This window comes from Lepus europaeus, chromosome 2 (assembly GCF_033115175.1).
Source record: "Lepus europaeus isolate LE1 chromosome 2, mLepTim1.pri, whole genome shotgun sequence".
Taxonomy (NCBI): domain Eukaryota; kingdom Metazoa; phylum Chordata; class Mammalia; order Lagomorpha; family Leporidae; genus Lepus; species Lepus europaeus.
The window spans coordinates 133,518,585-133,526,854 of NC_084828.1; positions in this window are offsets into that span (position 1 = coordinate 133,518,585).

An 8,270-nucleotide genomic window follows, 5' to 3' on the forward strand; every position below is an offset into this window, starting at 1 on the left:
ATTTGCAGGGAGCTGGATCAGAAATGGTGTAGCCGGCCTTGAACCGTTGCCTAAATAATTTTTCCTGCTGGCCACAAAGCTCTAGTTTTAAGTTCAATTTATTTCGACAGCTGCTACATGACACTTATCACTGAAATAGAAACTTCTTGAAAATAAGTAGTTCCAACTGTAAGAAGTGCATTATCAGTCCGTTTTATTAAATCAGAGTGCTAAGTTTTCAGACTCATCTCTAATTATGTAAAGATTTGTGTTAAGATTCACTTGTATTTACAGAATGAGTATATTCAGCTATGTTTTCATTGTAGGAATATTTTAAAATTTATTTGTCACTATTATGATGGCTAATTTAGTTAAAACTAAAGAACATAGTCCACAATGTCACTTAACTGTGTCCTATATGGGGAAACATTGAAAGTAAACAAATGCCTTGATGCTTTCTCCACTGAAATCCCCATGCTGTGCATTTCTTCTCTTGTCCTAGGACACCTGGAACTTTGTACATGACAAATATCCTCTGAGTGGGCCTTTGACACAGGATGGCATGAGGACATGGACATCGATTATGAAATAAATATTTGTAAAGAATATTTTTTATTTCTAGATGAATTAAATATAATTTAACACTTGAATATTTTGTTTTCATACCTAAATGGATTGTCAAGTTTACCTACATAGATGAACCACACTTTGAAAACCGCTGGCCACATCACTGATGACATCAAACACAAAAAGCCAAACAGGGAATTGTAAAATCCTTCCTTCATTAACCAGAATAATTTGGGTTCAAATATTAACTTCCTTCATTTTAGTGAATTTGGAATCTTAAAAAAAATCAGTCATACCTAAAATCTATCTATTTACTGTGTCAAATAAACATATGTACGAATCCATCATGTTATGAGGCACACTTGTTAAGCTCATAAATTATAAAAATAGAATTTTAATTGCCAACCTAATTATAAATTGAAGTGTTGCTTAATGAAATAACAATTCTAAAATGTGGGATGTTTCTGCACATTTTATTTAGAAGTATTAAATATATTTCCAAATTGATCCCCATATTCTGTGGCATTTGTATGTAGCTGTATTCATTATCAATAACACTATTCTCAATTTACAAATGATGAAGTCGACATAAAATAATGACTTTTCCCATGTCTTTTAAATAAAAATTAAACATTTTACCCCATATCTATTCAACACCGTTTCTTTAAAAAAAAAGTCTTCCACAATAAATATTAATTCTTCAAAAACTGCTGTGTTCACTATGACAATATCTAATTAAATTTTAAATGCCGTTTATTAGCCATTATCCCAACAAGTACAGATGAATTAAGAGGCATAATGCTTTTATTGTACAGAATGGGCTGTCTACACTCTCAAATTAAACCCATACTGTAGTCAAAACTCATTTGATGCTTGCCTTTCCTACTTTGTAGATGAGATGGTCTCATAAGGCAGAAGAGGGTAAGGATGTGTTGGACAACTCTATAAGTACGGTCTCAAGACTCTTGTCATCTTAGCTGTCTAAATTACTTCAACAGGACTCAAGGGAATGCAAAGGGGAGAAATGACATGACAAACAATTATATTCTAACACTCTATTTATGACAATGCCCTTTCAGATTATTGTTCCTCCAGACTGACACATTGCTGTAATCCCAGGGATGAATCAGGGGACTTAGAGTTAGATCACGCACAGCTTGTAGGCAAAGAAAAAAAAATACAAAGGAAGAGCTGACATTCAGGAAATATAGAGTGACTCAAGGATAAATTCAGCTGGGATGAGCTTAATTTATCAATGTCAATAACAACGGTGAACACATCACAAGAATACATGCATATTAATTGAAAATAATTCAGATTAAATCACTGCAGTTTGACATTTTGAGATAGGCACTTTATCTTTTCAAGAAAAAGAGCACTATAAAATCTTTAATCTGGAAACACATCTTAATTGCATGTTATCACCTCCTAATTGCTTCTATATTATATTAAACATTTTGCTAATTACTAGCCTGATCATGGTGTAAATAGCTTGAGGCAAGAGCTCACATCTAGCTGAACACTAGGGCACAGGAGGCCCAGGAGCAAGTTCAGCACTCAATGGAGTCATGGACTTGGATCTTCTTCAGGGGCAATCAACCTTAATTCTGGTCTCTGGTGAGCTGGAGATGAAGAGGCAATGGTGAAGATCAGAGATGTTTTATTCACTGTCAGATTCTAATGTTATTCTTGGAAAAATTGGCTTTCTTTCTGACATTACAGATTCATGATTTCAGATGTGATGTGTGAATTCCTAACTCTTCATAAGACAAAATGATAGGTACTCTTTTAACCTTTCTCTATCAGACTTTGTAAAGATAATGTGCCGCTGAATATCAACTGCTTATGTGGAATCTTTGGCCAATAGACATGTAAAATCATGTAAATATATTATATACATATATATCAATTTATATATACATTTAGAATCCTCCCTTAAAGTGATACAGAATTTAAAATGTATGAAATACCTATATCTGAATTACAAATCCTTTCCTGGTGAAAATAATTAACTAAATAGTGACAAAATCTCTCTATCCTCAAAAGTATATGAAAGCAAGAACATAATGATGTCTTTACAGTAATACAAGTCTTAAAAAACTCATTAAAGCAATGAAATAGTGAGTTGTTTGTTTTTCTTTTGATAGGATTCTTAGTCAAGGTTTCTCCTTGTCTTCTGTTTCTTCATAGATAAGAAAATTTCATGTTTGCAGCGATTTATGGAATTGGAATGATTGTGCAATATTTTTCAGGGGAAAAGTTTTCCAAGGCATATTAAAAGACTCAAATGTTCTATTCTACTTGCAAGATTTTTTTTCTTATGGAATGGATAATGGAAACATTTTTGTTTTGTTAAGGATTTATTCATTTGTTTATTTGAAAGACTTAATTGCAGAGAGGCAGAGGCAAAGAGAAAGGTCTTCCATCTACTGGTTCACTAACCAAATGATCAATCCGTAACTGGAAGACAGAAGCTTCTTCTGTGTCTCCCACATGGGTGCAGGGGCCCAAGGGCTTGGGCCATCTTCTACTGCTTTCCCAAGCCATAGCAGAAGCTGGATTGTAAGTGGAGCAGCCAGGACTTGAACCATCACCCATATGGGATGCTGGCACTGCAGGACGGGGCATCATCTGTTACGCCAAAGCAACATCTCCAGACACATGTTTTGGAAACTTTGATATAATGATCTTTATGCTGGCATTTAATTAGATTAGGTATAAAAACCAGGATGCATTTTGGGATATTTGTCAATATTCCAGTTTTCTTCTTCTCAGGAACACGATAAGATTGCATCTCTGATTCTCCCCTATGTTAGTGTGTCAGGGACCACCACATGGCCTGAATTCTGCTGGAGGCGTGCTTTGCCACATTACAAAGGTGAAGGGTCAAGTTATGTCGATGGCAAAGGTCATTTGACATGATGCTGAGGCAGATAAGGAAATGCCATGGGCTCCAGTAAACAGCAAGTGGACATTCTTCCCAGTTAATAATTAGTCCCCCTCAAGACCCCTCCATGTGTGATCATTCTCTTAATCCCGGCTTCCAAGCCAACAAGTCCTTCCTGTAAACACCGAAACTCCCCATTGTTCCCTGTTTCACCATTTTAAACGCTTTCATCATGAAATCCTGTTTCCAAGAAACTGCAAATGTTTATGATTAATTGATCACGACACCAATAATAATAAACACTTGGAGTAACCAGGCATCTGGGCCTCTGCTTCTGCCTCCACCATTGGCAATGGACAGAGTGTCCCCTGGCTTCCCCACATTACAATCATTAATCTGAGTCTGCTTCCTTAATCTATGCGACTCCCTTCCTCTTTCAGGTTAACCTGACACCCTATGGTGCTGGATGCAGCACTTGTTATGGTCATATGACTTTCAAGGCAGTCGTTAGGGAATGAATTGCATTCCCTCTAAACTTACATCATATTGAAACACTAATCCCCAGGGTGACTGATTTTGGGAGACTGGACTTTTAGGGAAGTAAATAAAATTGAAGGAGATCAAAAGGGTGGGGACCCCAATGTGACAGGATCAGTGTCAGTGAAAGAACAGAAAGTGACGCAGGAGCTCTGCTTGTCTCCCTGTGTGTGAGCAAAGGGAAAGACATGCATGTGAGCAAACGGCATGGGGTCCGCCATATTCAAGACCGAAAGCAGGACCTCACCAAAAACCAACCCTGAGACACCTTCATTTTGGATTTCTAGACTTGAGAGGGGGAAAGTAAATTTCTGTAATTTAAGCCACTGCTTACATGGTATTTTGTTAGAACAGATTAAGGCTGAACCCACAACAATCTTACATGAGTGAGCAATATAAACCTCTTGTTTGTTGTTTGAAGTCTCAGAAATCTGGGGTGTTTTAGTTACTGTGGCAAAACCTAACCTAAAAAAATTAATAAACATCTATTTTTGCTTATCTGTATTTGCTTATATCTTCTGCAAAATCCTTACTATATAATAAGCCAAAATATATTTTGGAGACCAGCACAGTGGGTTAAGCAGCCGCCTGCAACGCTAGCATCACATAGAGGCACTGCTCCACTTCGGATCCAGCTCCCTGTGAATGAGCCTGGGAGAGCAATGGAGATGGTTCATGTTCTTGGGCCCCTGCCACCCATGTGGGAGACCCAGATGGAGTTCCAGGTTCTTGGCTTCTGCCTGCCTCAGCCCCAGCCATTGCATCCATTTAGGGAGTGAACTGGTGGATGGAAAATCTCTCACTCTCCATCTCTCCCTCACGCTCTGTAACTCTGCCTTTCAAATAAACAAATACATAAAGATTTTTAAAATAGTATATATATATATATATATATGTAATGATAAAAATGAATCAATATAATTTTGTTAACAATGAATAATTATTAGAAATATACCAGATTATGATCCAATAAGTATAAAATACAAACGACCTATATCAGAAAAACTTTCAAGTAAAACCATACTTTATTTTGTCTTCTATAGTACTTTATTTCATACATGTGCCAGTGTTTGATATACAAGCTGTGTTTTTCATATAAACTTCTGTTCACTTCTACTTCCACAGTTCCGCTTCCACTTATTATTAATATTGTTTACTCTGAACAATTTTCTGTCTTATTTTTAACTTGATGATACTCAATTGTGTGTATTGGCATCCATGTTAGCATTGATTTGCTTTAATCATCCAGAAAACAAATGATAATCTCCAATAAAGAAAAAAGAAACATATAAAATGTTATGAAAATTGATGAATATTTGCATGGTCTTTTTCCATGTATTCTATTATTTTCTCTATTTAGTTCCTACTTGCCTTCAGTTATCTATAATACTTCTTAATTTTATGGTAGAGAAAACACCTAATCTAAAATTTTGATTTAAAAAAAATATATGTAAGCAATCTGCTCTCTTTACATACGTCCAGAGGTATCCATATCTCTTTCTGATGCTGAAGTATGATTTCCTATTATTTTTATAGCACATAATGCTCTATTCCATTTCATTTTAAAGGTAATTATAATTTGATATCATTAGGTAGTTTTTAGGGTCAAATAAACATAGCCAAGTCCACAGTGAATTTCAATAAATTCCAGTACTACTATTCTGTTTCCTCCTTTTCCCCTTTACCTTAAAATTACAAAAAATTACTAAGAAAAAATATTTTTGCATTCAATAATTTTATCATCTGTTTAAACTAGTTAGGTTCTTTCTTTTATACTATACCTTATGTTTCGTCATACCATATCTTTCAAAACTGCTTTTGTCTTTTTCCTCCCCTTTCTCTTTTATTTTTAAAACAAACTCTCTCAGACACAGAACTCCTCTCTCCTGTATAAAGTTTGATTATATGTATTTGATAAAGCAAATAATTATCCATAGGTGTTCTGAATTCCCATTTCTGCGCACTGAATTTCTCTTTGGATATACCTAACCTAAGAGTGGTGCTCTTTTAGAAATTTTTTAAAAAGGTAGAGAATGGCTACTGAACAGTTCTTTTAGGGTTTCTATTATGTCCTGAGTCACCATTGAAAGTGGAACTTTGCAGAGATCTGTTTAACAAGTTTATTTCATATTCCCATTACCACCACACAGATGATATTTTCTTGAATATGTTATCTCATCCATATTCAAATATATCATCACAATAACTAGTAATTCCTGATAGAATTGATACTGAGCAGTAAAACATGAGAGATTAGCTGTATTCCAAATATATAAATATAAACACACATGCAGTAATGTTAATGATGTAAGTTACAGTAAGTGTGCATAGCAACGGAGGCCATGCCCTGAACAGATGAATTTTCCTTAAAGGATGCTTATTAGTTCATTTTTCCTAATGAAGCTTTCACTTAAGCAGAAGTTCCTCCTCCTCCGCCTCCTCACTTCCTTCCTGTTCTCTTTTCTAAAAGCTAAGGCTATTGTCCGCCGTTCTGAAAGGAGAGTAATTTGCTTAGTTTAAAGAGAAATTCCAAATCTTTTCAATCTGTCCTGAGAGAAGACTCCATGAAGTTTAGTGGACGTGAGAAAATGAAGTGATCCTTGAGCAATTATAGTTAATTCTAATGAATCATATAATGTTAAGGTGGAAACGGAGTTAGAAATCATTTAGTAATTTTTATTTTATGCATAATGAAGATGAAACAATGAGAACCTAAGAAACTTGTCAGAGATGGTTAAGCAGAAGTATTTAGGCTGGATTAAACAGTTTAGTCAGCGATTGTTTTACTTGTCCTATATTACCTAAGCAGAGGAAGCTGTACAAATGTTTTCTCCCCTCTACTTATATAGCTTATGGAGAAGGACAGTAAGCTGTGTGTAAACAGTAAGATTCAAAAATCATCTCAGGGAATATGAAGTTGGCAATATACATGAGAAGAAAATGTTAGTGATTATTCAGAGATCTGGGCAGTGAAGGCTAAAGTCAAGTGATGGGAGCTTTGTTTCAATCAAAAAAAAAAAAAAAAAAAAACCCTTTTGGTGACCTTAATTAGCAGTCATCTGGGAGACCTCTGTGAATTATACCAAAATTTGGGGCATTTTTCTTCCTCTGTGAGGTATATCCTCTTTGGAAAAATCAGCATGTTAAACCAGATAGCTTTGTTTAAGACCTACACTGAGATTTTTCTCAATTTTTAAAGCAATGTATGTAATTAATGTTCTCCTACCTCTGAAGTCATTTCTTGTTATTCGTAAATTGGAATTTAATCTTTCTAAAACACTATGTTCATTATGTCACTCCTTTACTTGTAAAAGTCAGAAGAAGCTCCCATTGCACACAATAGAACCAGAATTTCCCCAGGCCACACCAGCCTATGGAAGCAAATGAGATCCCATTAACATTAATAACTTAAGTCTTACTGCCTTGTGCCCTCCCATGAATTACACAGGACCTAAGCCTCTTGCAAAGCACTCACCCCACCCAAGTCTTTCTGATAGTTCCCAGAGGGAGTTTCACTCCTGCTCAAAACAAATTCAGCGTGCTGAGTATGGCTGCTTCCTAACTCCAGGCCTCTCATTCTGCTACTCTTGCTTCCTCCGATCCTACAGACAGAGTAGGTTCACACTTCCTCTAGGCACCACGGAAAGGTAAATGCCCTCATTTCAAACCTGAGTCTACCATCTAAGTACTAATCAAGCCTGACTCTGCTTAGCTTCCAAGATCAGACGAGACTGAGCATATTCAGGGTGGTATGGCTATAGACCAAACCAGAATGACATTCCTAAATTAGCCCCTGCCCTGGCACCTTATTCCCTGCTGGGGCCATTGCTGCTTTCAAAGATATGCCACGGCAGGGCAGGGGGCACAGCTGATGCTCGGTGTCACCATTACTCCAATGGATGCTGCCTTTTCTGGGCAGCAACATCAACGTCCAACAGTTGCCACCTGCCCAAGGCTGGACAGGGATCCACAGTGAAAAGAGGCACACACTGCTGACTTCCATGGGCTATCAACAAGACTGTCTCCTTCCCAAGGTTGTACAAAGTTTTCTTTCCTTTTCAAGTATTTTGGTTGTTGCTGCTGTTGTCATTGTTTTAGATTTTAGAGCAAGGAAGGATGAGAAGAGAGAGAAAAGTTTTCTTTCATAGCAGTGAAGTTCTGAGACCTGAGCCAGAAGTGGTATCCAATGGGAGCTGTATGAGAAGCAAAGCAGCCGGGACTTGAACCACGACTCGATTGCTGACATCACAATTGGTGGCTTAACCTGCTGTGTTATGACGCTGGCCCCCTCCCATTAATA